This window comes from Emydura macquarii, unplaced genomic scaffold (genome assembly GCF_026122565.2).
Source record: "Emydura macquarii macquarii isolate MOO-44397 ecotype Brisbane River unplaced genomic scaffold, CSIRO-AGI_Emac_v2 contig_2676, whole genome shotgun sequence".
In the NCBI taxonomy this organism is placed as follows: Eukaryota; Metazoa; Chordata; order Testudines; family Chelidae; genus Emydura; species Emydura macquarii.
In genome coordinates this window covers 40,391,568-40,402,901 of record NW_027132813.1, presented here as the reverse complement: position 1 = coordinate 40,402,901, position 11,334 = coordinate 40,391,568, and positions in this window count along the sequence as shown.

Below are 11,334 nucleotides of genomic sequence, written 5' to 3'. Positions count from 1 at the left end.
CAATTATTTTTAGTTACTGTATTATCAGTTTTTCTCCAGAGCAAAGTATAAACAAGCTATTTTAGATATCCTGTTTGTAGTTCACATTCAAAAAGCAGTTTAAAACCTCCTTAAACTTTGTTTTTGGTTTTGTTCATGCCATTTTATAAAGATATCTAATGAAAACCAGAATTTACGTATTGCATAAAAGGCAAATAGCTATTCTGGTTTTACTCATTTAAGGATGGGATTAGAGTAACTGATTGTAAAGTATATGTAACCTTTTTAATCACAATACCATGCTAATATTTATAGCAGCTGTGACTCACAGCCTACTGTCTGATTGCATGTGAACTTCCGATAAAGGACCACAAAGCAACAAGAGAGGACAAGGATATACTAAACATCTCCTAGGCACTTTTCATAAGAATAATGGCTTGCCCTGGTGCTCTTTTTGTCTCCTCATTCCTGGTACACTGTCAGATGTGCCATTTGACTTAACTATTACTCTCCCCACAGAGATGGCTGCATTACACTCTTGTTGAAATGCTTATCGGATCTGATCCTACGCCTATTGAAGTTAATGGCAAAACTCCATTGACTTCATGGGAGCAAGCCCACACTCATGTAATATAGTTTGAAAATGCTTAGGGTTCTTATAGGATGAAAGTATTGTCAAAATGTAGGAAGATATGCTTCATGATGCATTTTTTTTCATAAAATACTTTCAGAATATTAAGAAACTTTTTGTAATTCTAGAGGGGTAGCCGTGTTAGTCTGCATACAGCAAAAACAACGAGAATCCTGTAGCACCTTAAAGACTATCAAATTTCTGTGGGCATAAGCTTTCGTGGGCATCTGACAAAGTGGGTTGCAGCCCACAAAAGCTTATGCCTGCTGAAATTTGTTAATCTTTAAGGTGCTACTGGATTCTCGTTGTTTTTGTAATTCTAGTTATGCTAGCAAGAAATGATATGCATAGTACAATTTTATCAGACAAAAATACTTTTTTTCTTGTTTGTACCTTTCAAAAACAGGTTGTGATAGCTTTTGTCATAGTTATTCCCCTCAAGCAAAGTTAATTTTGTAGTATCTTATTTCAATAGTGAAGAAAACTTTTTTTTTAAGCTCTTCCAATCCTCTTATTGCCCTGAAAAATGGAGTAATTTCACACAACAGTTATTTAAAAAGAGAAAAGTCATTTTTAAAACCTCTCATTATAAGCTTTCTGAAAGTTTGCTATGTACTTTCAAGTAAAACTTGGCCTCAGTACAGAACTGCTGTACAATCATTTTCATCTGAGATTTGAACATATTGGAAGAACTATAGCAGTTCTTTCTTCTATCCTGTCATTTTTTCCCCTTAGAAATGATGAGCATATGGCAACCACCCTCACTGGATTCTCAAACAACAGGAGGGACCTTATTTCGATTCCTACATCCTGTCATCAGTGAATCCCATGATATTTTGCTCTTGCAAGGGTAAAGATGTGATTCGCATTTGCCATAAGGACAGAGCTTAATGGGATGCCATTTTACCACAGGAGCCCTCAATCAGTTAATTAAACATGATATAAATCACTGCATGTATTTGTAAAGTAAGATTAATACGGTAAAGTCAGAGTAATGAGGAATCTTCGCCATTGTCTGAGTGTGAATTGCTGATATGAAGATTACTCTTTTTGAAATGGGATAGCTTTGAGTAGGTTTTGTTGGCTTAATCCCTCAGACTGCTTTGTGCAACTTGAAACCCAGAGCTGTCATCTTTAGCCAAAATTTCAGCCAGAACTTCCTCTGCTTTCACGCAATCATTTAAATCAGCATTCACAATACTTAGAAAGATCAAGCTTTTCAACATACCACAAGGCTTCTTCATGCCACCTGGGACACTGGCAAAATGTTTAATAAATATTTCATTTCATTTCATCATGAATCCTCTCTCTTTTTTTCATTTTTTCTGGGGGATTTAGTAAGATACCCATGGAGGCACATTCCACCACTGCGGTCAGTTAGGTTTATATCCTTAATAAAATTGTTTTTTTCTTGAAGTACTATGGAGCCTTGCTAAACTAGAGCAATTACAGAAACACAAGATAGGCGCTCTGGAAAGATCAAAGCCCTCCTAAAGACAGCTCTGTAGGATTCCAGAGTTCTCTTTGAAAAACGCTCGGGTTATAAAGTAGAGAGAGATTCAATCACACATTAAAAACTCGGCATTCAAATAATGCTGAAGGCCTGCCGTTAGTTAATATGCAATCCACTTTTTTGCCACTCTCCATTCACATCATACCTAGAATCATTCCACAGGAGCCATTATGGTGTACGAGCATGTGGTGAAGGCACATTTATATTATGGCAAAATATCTTGCATGGAATAATATCCTGTTACTATAGTGCATTAACATACTAACCTACTATACTGTGGAGTAATATGCTACAAATATATTATACATGAAGCAGGTCCTTTTAATCTTCAGTATTTTAGCTGAGAGATGAGGTAGGGAGGAAGTGAAAGGAAAAGTAAAAATTGATGCCACTTTGGCTTCTGAACCCAGTCCCATGCCTGCCAGAACAGCAGAGATAGAGAGCACTGCAGAGGCAGCATACTAAGGGCCAAATCCTGCACTACTGAAGTCAATAGGAGCTTTGCCATTGACTTCAGTGGATGCAGAATCTTGCCCTAAGTGTATGGAGAAGGGCGGGCACCTTGCATCCCTCTTGAGCAAACCTCTCTTGCTGACATTCCAAATGGCACTGAGGGGCTTCAGAGAGACACTGGTTCCCAGGCAGCTGGAAAAAGATCCTTTGAGGGGATGTGTTTGTGAACATAGGGAAAGGAAAAGGTAAAAAGTGGGAAATAGGAATTCAGGAGAATCTACCACTTTCAAAATAAGCACCAAAGCCCTTTTTAAATTATAGGTGCAAATAATTGAAACCGACTTTCTTTTCTTTTTCTTTTCTGTGCAATGCAGTAATTTTAACATTCAAAACTAAAACTGAAATAAAATGTCCTGCTGCTGGGCTGAGACCATGTTTCGCCCTTGATGTGAATATTTTATTTAAATGTGTTAAGCTGCTAAATTAAGAGGATTTGTTTTTGATGCCCCTCTTAATGAGCATCATTGTGATCCTGATTTTGGGATAATTATTAGAGTTTTAGTGTTTATACTTTCTGTTTTAAAGTACCTTGTGGTGATTAAAGAACTCTCAGTTTTATATGTAACTATTATAAATAAAATTTTAATGACAATCTTTCTCATTACACAGTAATTATGTAGTACGGTAAGACCATCAGATAAGAGATTTGTTTTTCTTTGAAGTCTAACAAGTATTCTTAAACCCATTATTATGTAAGATTTCTTTCTAGCTTAACTGTATTGTTTAAAATGCCTGGTAAAAACAGAATAGAAGTAAATATTATGGGCCAAATTCAGAAAAGAAGCTGTATCATGTAAACTAAATGTGTAGGTATGTATTACACCTGCAAGATAGATTAACTCCATAGATGAATTCCTGGGCCCACTGAAATCAATGGGAATTTTGCCATTGATGTCAATGAATCCAGGATTTTACACATGGTAGTGGGACACAATTGTGTGCAACCTAATTTCTTAATCAGGGGTTGTTTGAAGGCAGCTTGATTTTAGGCCAGCCATTAAAAATAGCTCCACTGTCTTGCATCAGGACTGAACTGTCATAATTGCATCCAACACTTAGCACACACTCTTTTAGTTAGGGCACTCCCCTTTTTTCTCTTCAGCTCAGCCAACACACCATCACTTTCATTAAACACCAGTAACAGCGGCCACATGGGCTTCTTTTACAGCTGTGCCACACCTATCTTACCTTTTATACCATCTGGTGACTTATTGCCTGTCTATGCTAGTTCTTGTTTTTGCCTTGTAAGTCATACTACTGACTTAGTCAGTACTGTCAGTGTATTAATAGATTTTTCTATTTTTATTAATTTTATATTATTGTACTTTATGTTATCTCTAACCTAAAATTCCTGGTAATTTACAATGAAATCTAGCAAAATACAAATAGTTTACTTAGAAGATTTGGATTAATTTAAAGGATTAATACATGGCTATGAAATCTTTTCCTGCAAGATCATTAGATCAAAGCCAGCCTGCACAAGATGTCACGAAAATGGGGTGAACTCAGTCAAAATTTGTTTTAATAACTTCTCACATTTTTCAATGAATTTGCTTCAGTCATGTTTGCACCCTTTTTGTGTTGCTTCCTGGAAATATTTATGCAATCAAGTTGTTCTGGCATTATGTTTGCAGAAAGTAAATTTCAAACTTGCATCGCTGAATATTCATGGAAAATCAATTTTAAATTTATATGAGTTTGTGCTGGAAAAGTTTGCATGTACGTGCAATCGGAACTGAAACAATGCCATGTGATTCATACGAACACTCATAAATTCAACTATTTAAGTTTTGAATGCCCGCAGATAATTTATTTAAGATCCATTCGCAGGGTTAAAAGAATTTGCAGTCAGATTTGTTGGAAAAACGTAATGTGAGGACTTCACAATTTGCTTGTGGATGTCTCATAAGCAGAAAAAAGGCTGAATTATTTACTGTGAATTATTTGTCTGCTCTAATAGTTAATAAGACTGAGACTCTAACCTCTGCTCTGGCCTCTTTATGTTAAGTGAAAGTAGTCTGGAATGGTGCAAGAGGGCTCTAAAAGCCCTGGATGTGAATGAGCTCCTCACAAGCCCTGCTTTAGGGGGTCTATTGGAGGTGGGGCTGGCGTGGGAGAGGTGTGCTAGGGGTGGAGCCTCCATAAAGCTACCTTGGCCTTTCCTTCCCTTGGGCTACAGATTCTCACCCCAAACATCAACACAATCTCACAGCTGAAATGATGGTCTCAGTGATAGGTATTTGCATCACAAACCTGCTAATTAAGCGCTAATTCGCAAACTTTTTAGTGGTTTCAGAAGACAGACCAAAGATTAAACCCTGTATCTCACAAAGATGGGTTCTGGGATCAGGCCTTTTGTGGGGTCAGTGTGGGATAATTTACACTGCCACTGTCCTTGTCTATGTGGATTCATACATTTCCTCACATTCTAGTACTGTCATAAAGACTAAATTCTAAAGAAGTAGTTCACTTTTTAATGAGAGGCAAGATTATTTATATTCTAGGAATTCTACTAATATTGGGCCAAATCCTTTAACTCTCACTCACTCCTTATACAAGCAAGCTCCTATTGTTTTAAACCTTTGATGTAAAAGTGAAAAATGAGATTACAAAAAAATTGTTCATATGTTTAGCATTAAACATGCCATGTCATTTGCTGTTAAATTGTATTTTTAACTTTGTAATCTTTCATGTTTTCAGATTATGATGGGTTAACTGGGCTTGATATTCTTTTCATTTACCAATGTTTGGCTTCAATAGAGATACTTCTTATTCACACCCCTCAGACAGTGAGGAGAATCAAGCCCAACTTGTTTTGGTATTTGGTTAGCAATGGTCAAGTAGCTTAAGTGGCTTTTACTCTGCCTTGTAATTTCTTTGCAGCATAATAAAAACCGTCTTTGGAAGATTGCTACATAGATAATATAGAAAATGCCTGTGATACTTTTATGCAAAGGGAGTTTAATGCTTGTATGCAAAAGTAAATTGATTGCAGGCAATTCTGTGCTTGAATACCCAGGAGTTAAAGGGAAGAAAACAATAACCCCTGGGATTTCTTCTCAGAAGTGGTATCTACAAACACATACTCACAAAGTATCAGGCACAATAAAGTATTGTTCAGTTCTGATGTGGAATCATAGAAACATATTTTAGTCGGGTGGCGGGGGGAGGGAAGGAAACTCAAGAGACACTTATGTTTAGTGTTTTACATTTTGTAAAATGAACAACAAAAAATGTATGGCTATGTGAATGCCTCTGATGTTGTTAGAAATGCAGACAACATGTTGTCAAATGTGATGCTTAAAGGGAGAGAAAAGAAAGGCTTGGTGGATTAGTGGATAAAACACTGACTTTTCACCTTTGACACCATGGTCTGAATAGAGCTTGAGATAATAGTGAAATGAATTTGGTGTATTATCACATGCTCCCCAATGAAACTGACACAGGTCAGTTTGAATGACAGCTGAAGTGTGTCAGAAGAGATCTTGGCTTGTAGCAAGGAAACTATATTTCCTCTTATTATTAAAGAATAAGAGCTAATTCTCATGATGGAAGGAATTAGTGATCAGGATTACACTCATTGGCATGCCGGTCTGAATGTCTCATTCCTAGGCTTTTCAGGTATATTTAGGCTCCAACTGTAGAAAAAAATACTAAACAGGGAAAGTGCTATTGCTTTTCTTTTTGACGACAATGATGGTATTCAATTACAAACTAGATTTAATCGTAGATTTGTTGTTTCTGGTAGTGAATCCCCTCCCCACTTTAGCTGAGGTCAAAGAGATGGTCCTGCAGCCAAATCCAATAACCAATAATAATAATAAATAGTATTGGTGGTAATGACCAGGCCATTTCTGATCAGTTAACAGAGTCAGTTTCAGCCTTGTGCTGGTGTAAGTGCCTGCCCAGGAAAAGAGAGCAGGCAGCTTGCACTGCCCTATTAGTGGTTGCCAGGGGCATTGTGTCCTCTGGCACAGGGTGGGGAATCCCTAACTTGTGCCTTTGCTTCATAGGCTTCTTGCAAGGATGTAGAATAGCTGCAGAGAAAGAACACCTTGGTGATACCTCTGGCTGCCCCCAGTCCTGCCCCCTCTTCTTCTGCCCTGATCCAGGACACACCTTGCTCTTGGGGCTCTTGTGCAGGCAGTGTAATGATCACAAGGGAATATTTCCCTGAACACCCCTTACACCTACTTAGCAACTCAGTCTAGCTAGTGCAAATGAGTGCCAGTGCAATGATGAAAATTATACCATTTATGTTAGACTCAGTGAACCTCTTTATACTGAATGAAGTTAATCAGATATTGGAATTTCAGTTCTGCAGGAAATTCCAAAATTCAAAAAACACAAGAAAAAAAAATTCAGAAAGCTGAAATTTCAAAATTTTCCCCGGAACGAAAATTCCAAAACTTTTCATTCAGAACCATCAGAATATTTTGTTTCAATAATGTCTAATGTTTTCATTTAAACTTTTATATTATGTTAAAATATTAAATGTATATTATATCATAAATATAATATATCACAATAAAAATTTAACATGAATATTTAATTAAATAAAATTTAATAAAATGACATATTTAATATTAATATTAATTATTATTATTAATATATTTAATATAATATAAAAATCCAAGTTTAACTAATCAAAATGATAAAGTTGATACAAAATGTTTTTACCTTATCAAAATGAAATGTTTTGACATTATTGAACCCGAATGAGAACTTAAAGATTCATTTAAATTTTTTCCCATTAAAAATGCAGTCAAAATCAACATGTTCCCATGAAATGTCCTGTTTCAGTTTCTATGAAAATGCAGTTTTAGATGGAAAACTGCCCCATCAATATTTTTTTGATGAGCTCTAATGCTGAATGAATGCTTAAACTCACTGTGGATTTGTCTACACACTCTTAAACCGATAATGTATCTCCAGTGTATAAAACTCTCAACATCCAGTGAATTGTAGTTCTGCATCTCTTTTGGGCTTTTTGAAAATGAGTACAGAAGAGCTTCTGCATACCTCTGATAATGGTGAAAGAATATGGAGCAGAAATTATTGTAGGTAAATTATGATCTGCTGTTGTAGAGGCCAAGTTGAAATGAGCAAGGAGCCAATATTCACAGTATTTATGTGCCTACATGTTTATATTATTCCTACTACTTGGCATATCATCTAGGAACCTTCTCTATTATTTGTATTGTGGCAGCACCCTGAAGCCCCAACCAAAATTAGAGACCCTTGATTTCATTAAAAACTTCAGCTGGCCCAGTTCTCCCCTTGAGATTAGCAAGTGGAGGAGATCTTTCATGTGTGTTTATCCTCTTTGCTCAGATGGGGAAGGGTCAGGTGCCTCCACTGAGAGCCTTCTGTGGGATCAGGATCTGTAGCTGGGGAGATGGCAGGCCATAGGGCTAAGCATTACTTCAGACAACTTCCCCTTTCAACCCAAAGCCCTGGAGGAAATCTGTAAAAGTTAAACTATCCTCCGACTGCACTAACTTTTCCATGAGTCTCCCCTCCTGCTGTGGAACTTTGTAAGTTGTCAAGGGGCAGCTGCCAGAGTGGTTCCTGAGAGCTAAAGGAGAGGGGCAAGAATTTCATAGACAGGAGAGATTCCTAAAGATCTTCCTGTCATTAGCTTGGCTCCTGCAAATCCTTCAGGATCTATAGGTTCTGTGCGGTAAAATGTCCCATTATGGGGGACAGAGGGAATAGGAAGAGAAAAGGAGCCCTGATTTCCTTCTAGAATAATTTCAGTCAAGGGAACTTCTGGATGCTCTATTCCCCAGGTTTACTCCCAGCAGGTTTTTCTATGGGTGGGTGAGCAGCTACCAGGCATAATATGTGAGACAATTTTAGGGTTGAAGCAATAAAAGTACTGCCCCCAATTGGCACAAAATCACCTGGCCTTGTTGACAAGGTAAATTAAAGAAAGGCCGGAATAAATAAATCTTGCCCATCTTGTAACACAAGTTCTGCTACAGGGATGACTTTGATTCTGCTATACCAAGTGATTTATGCAGAGGCTTTGCAGTTTTTGAATGATTTAGGGCTTGTCTACACTTACCTCTGAGATTTGGCAGCAGTCTCCTGGAGTTACGCAAGCTACGCAAAAAACTTGTGTAACTCCCGTCGATTTCTCTGCTTCTGTTTTGTGCGCCGTCTTCCGTCAGCACAGTGCAGTGAAACCACGTTCCCATCGACGCAGCGCTACACCACTTGAGAAGGTGGTCTTAATATGTTGATTTCTGGATCGACTGAGTGGGTCTTCGCTGACTGCTCAGTGAATCCAGAGAAATTGATTTGACAGTGATGATTTTGCCATCGTCAGTGAAGACTTAGCCTTAGACACAATAACGTGATAGCTGCTTACTGCAGGATTATTGGATATCTACTGTACATCAGGATTGGCATAATGAACAGGCATGTGTGCTTTAACCAATAAGTGAACAGCTTATATCCATAAAAGTGTTTTTAAAAATACACTGTGCTATTATGAATCAGCTTGGTTCTAATCAGTTTAATTATAAAGAGCCTCTTCATCAACTTTAATTGTATGGGAAAGATTGCATTTGGTATCCTTTGCAATATAAATTTTTACCAGCTGCAAAGTTCAGAACTAGATGTGAACTTTCCCAAAGTTTGGGGGTGCCTTGCATTCCCATACCACAGGGATGGGTCCATTATAAGAAAGTAGAGAGAATACAAATCTGGAGCTGGGCTTTGATTCAAGACTATCTCAAATCTCTTTCAAACTATATTAAAGCAAAACAAGAATGTGATCAAAGGGAACTGACTGTCAGCAATCATTAGGCCCAAAATTAAACCTGCCAGCTTCTTTGGTTTACAGGCATGCACAAGCATGTTGGGCTGTCGCTCCACATTGCAGCGCCATTCTTATAAGCCGGCATGATATTAAAATAATATTTTTGTATTTCTATAAAGCTTTTCATATGAGGATCTAAAAGTGTTTTACAAGCATTAACTAACTAAGCCTTACAACGCCACTGCAAAGTAAACTTCAGACAGAAGAATCTCTTAGATGCAACTACCTCTGCAACAGAGCATGACAGCTGTTTACAGCCTATGAGAATACTACACAGAAGAGAGACAATATGTTCACCAAGAGAACTCTTGTTTATTTCAGAACCCCATCTCTGTTCGCAAGAACGGAATTGACAGTCATGGAGGAAGAGACACCTGGCGTGAATTTGTAAATTATGAGTGTAAACAGTCCAGCATTCTGGGTGTGGTGTTGGTGGACTGGCAAACTAAGAAATTGGGATTTAAGTGATGATGCAGCCACTGAAAAAATATCTGTACCTCATTGCAGAGTCAAGAAATCAGTTAAAAAGCCTTCTAAATTTTTCACCTTAAATTTTGAGGCTTCACCTCAAGTGGACACCTTGACAGTATCCATTTAAAGATAATTTTTTTTGAATGACATTGCCTTTTTCAGTGAAAATACATCAAAATAAAATTCTTTCAGGTCTACAGGTCTATTCAAAATGAGGCTAAACACATTTTTAATCCACCTGCTACTGGCAATCCTTTGCACATTAGCCTTTCAAATCATCAGACTAAATATCTAGTAACAAAGTTGGGCGCAGGTAGAAATATTTTCTGTTGAATAAACCAGCCCTTTCACTTTCAGCCATTTTGTCCAATCATCCTATTTCAATTACTTCATCTTGCTGAGGAACCTTATGTTGTGTTTCCAGGGTGGCCAACAAACCTTGCTACACTTTTCACTGAAGCTATCTTGTTTTTATTGTTTAAGTGACCTTGAGACTGTATCGGGAAAAATGGTGTTGCTGATGGTTAATTCTAGGTATACCTGGAAATTGTATCTTCTCTAGCAATCTTTATTATGGTGTGTGTGTGTGTGTGTATATAAACCCACCATATAAGAGAGAGCGAGAGAGAGAGAGAGACTTACAAAGATTAATCCTAGGTATCAAGCTCTTTAATTTTGATAAACATATTAAATATATAAGACAAATTGCTGTCCTTTTAGGAATATTACAAAATGAAGACCTTTGCTCTCCATAGCTGGTGCTGAATGTGTTGGTGTGTACATGTATTCGCACCATCTGCACTATGTACTAATGCAACTCCTTGTTGTCTGGTCTTCCTGAGAATGCATTATATAGATTGCGGTTGGTTCACAATGCAGCTGCCAGGGTCATGACTCACACTAAGATTAATCATTACGCCTGGGTTAGCTTCATTACTTTGACTACCCATTACATTTAGCAAAGATTATGAGATGTTGCTTTTAACTTACAAGGCTTGGGCTAACACCCACTAACCTCAGTGACATGCTCCCATGGTATGTTTCTTTTGGAAATATTAGGTCTCCTGGAGCAGCAGAGATTCTCTAGAGGCTGTGCCTCCAGCAAATGCCTAAGGAGCAAGCCTTTCATCATTATGTAGTAGGGTGTATAGAATGGTGTTTGGGATTCTTTCAGTTTTTAACTTTCTTACTCTGATGTGCAATGATTTCTTCTGAACACATATTGTCAATGCAGATATTGTTTTAATGAAACCAGTGCATAGCAGGCGTGCTAGAGCAGAGAGGGGAGGAGTTTTCAAACCAGGCACAGGGTGGAGAGAGTGGGGCTGGAGAGGGCATAGGGGACCAAGAGGAAGGATCCTCACCATATGGGCAAGAGGCTGGACCCAGGATTGGAAT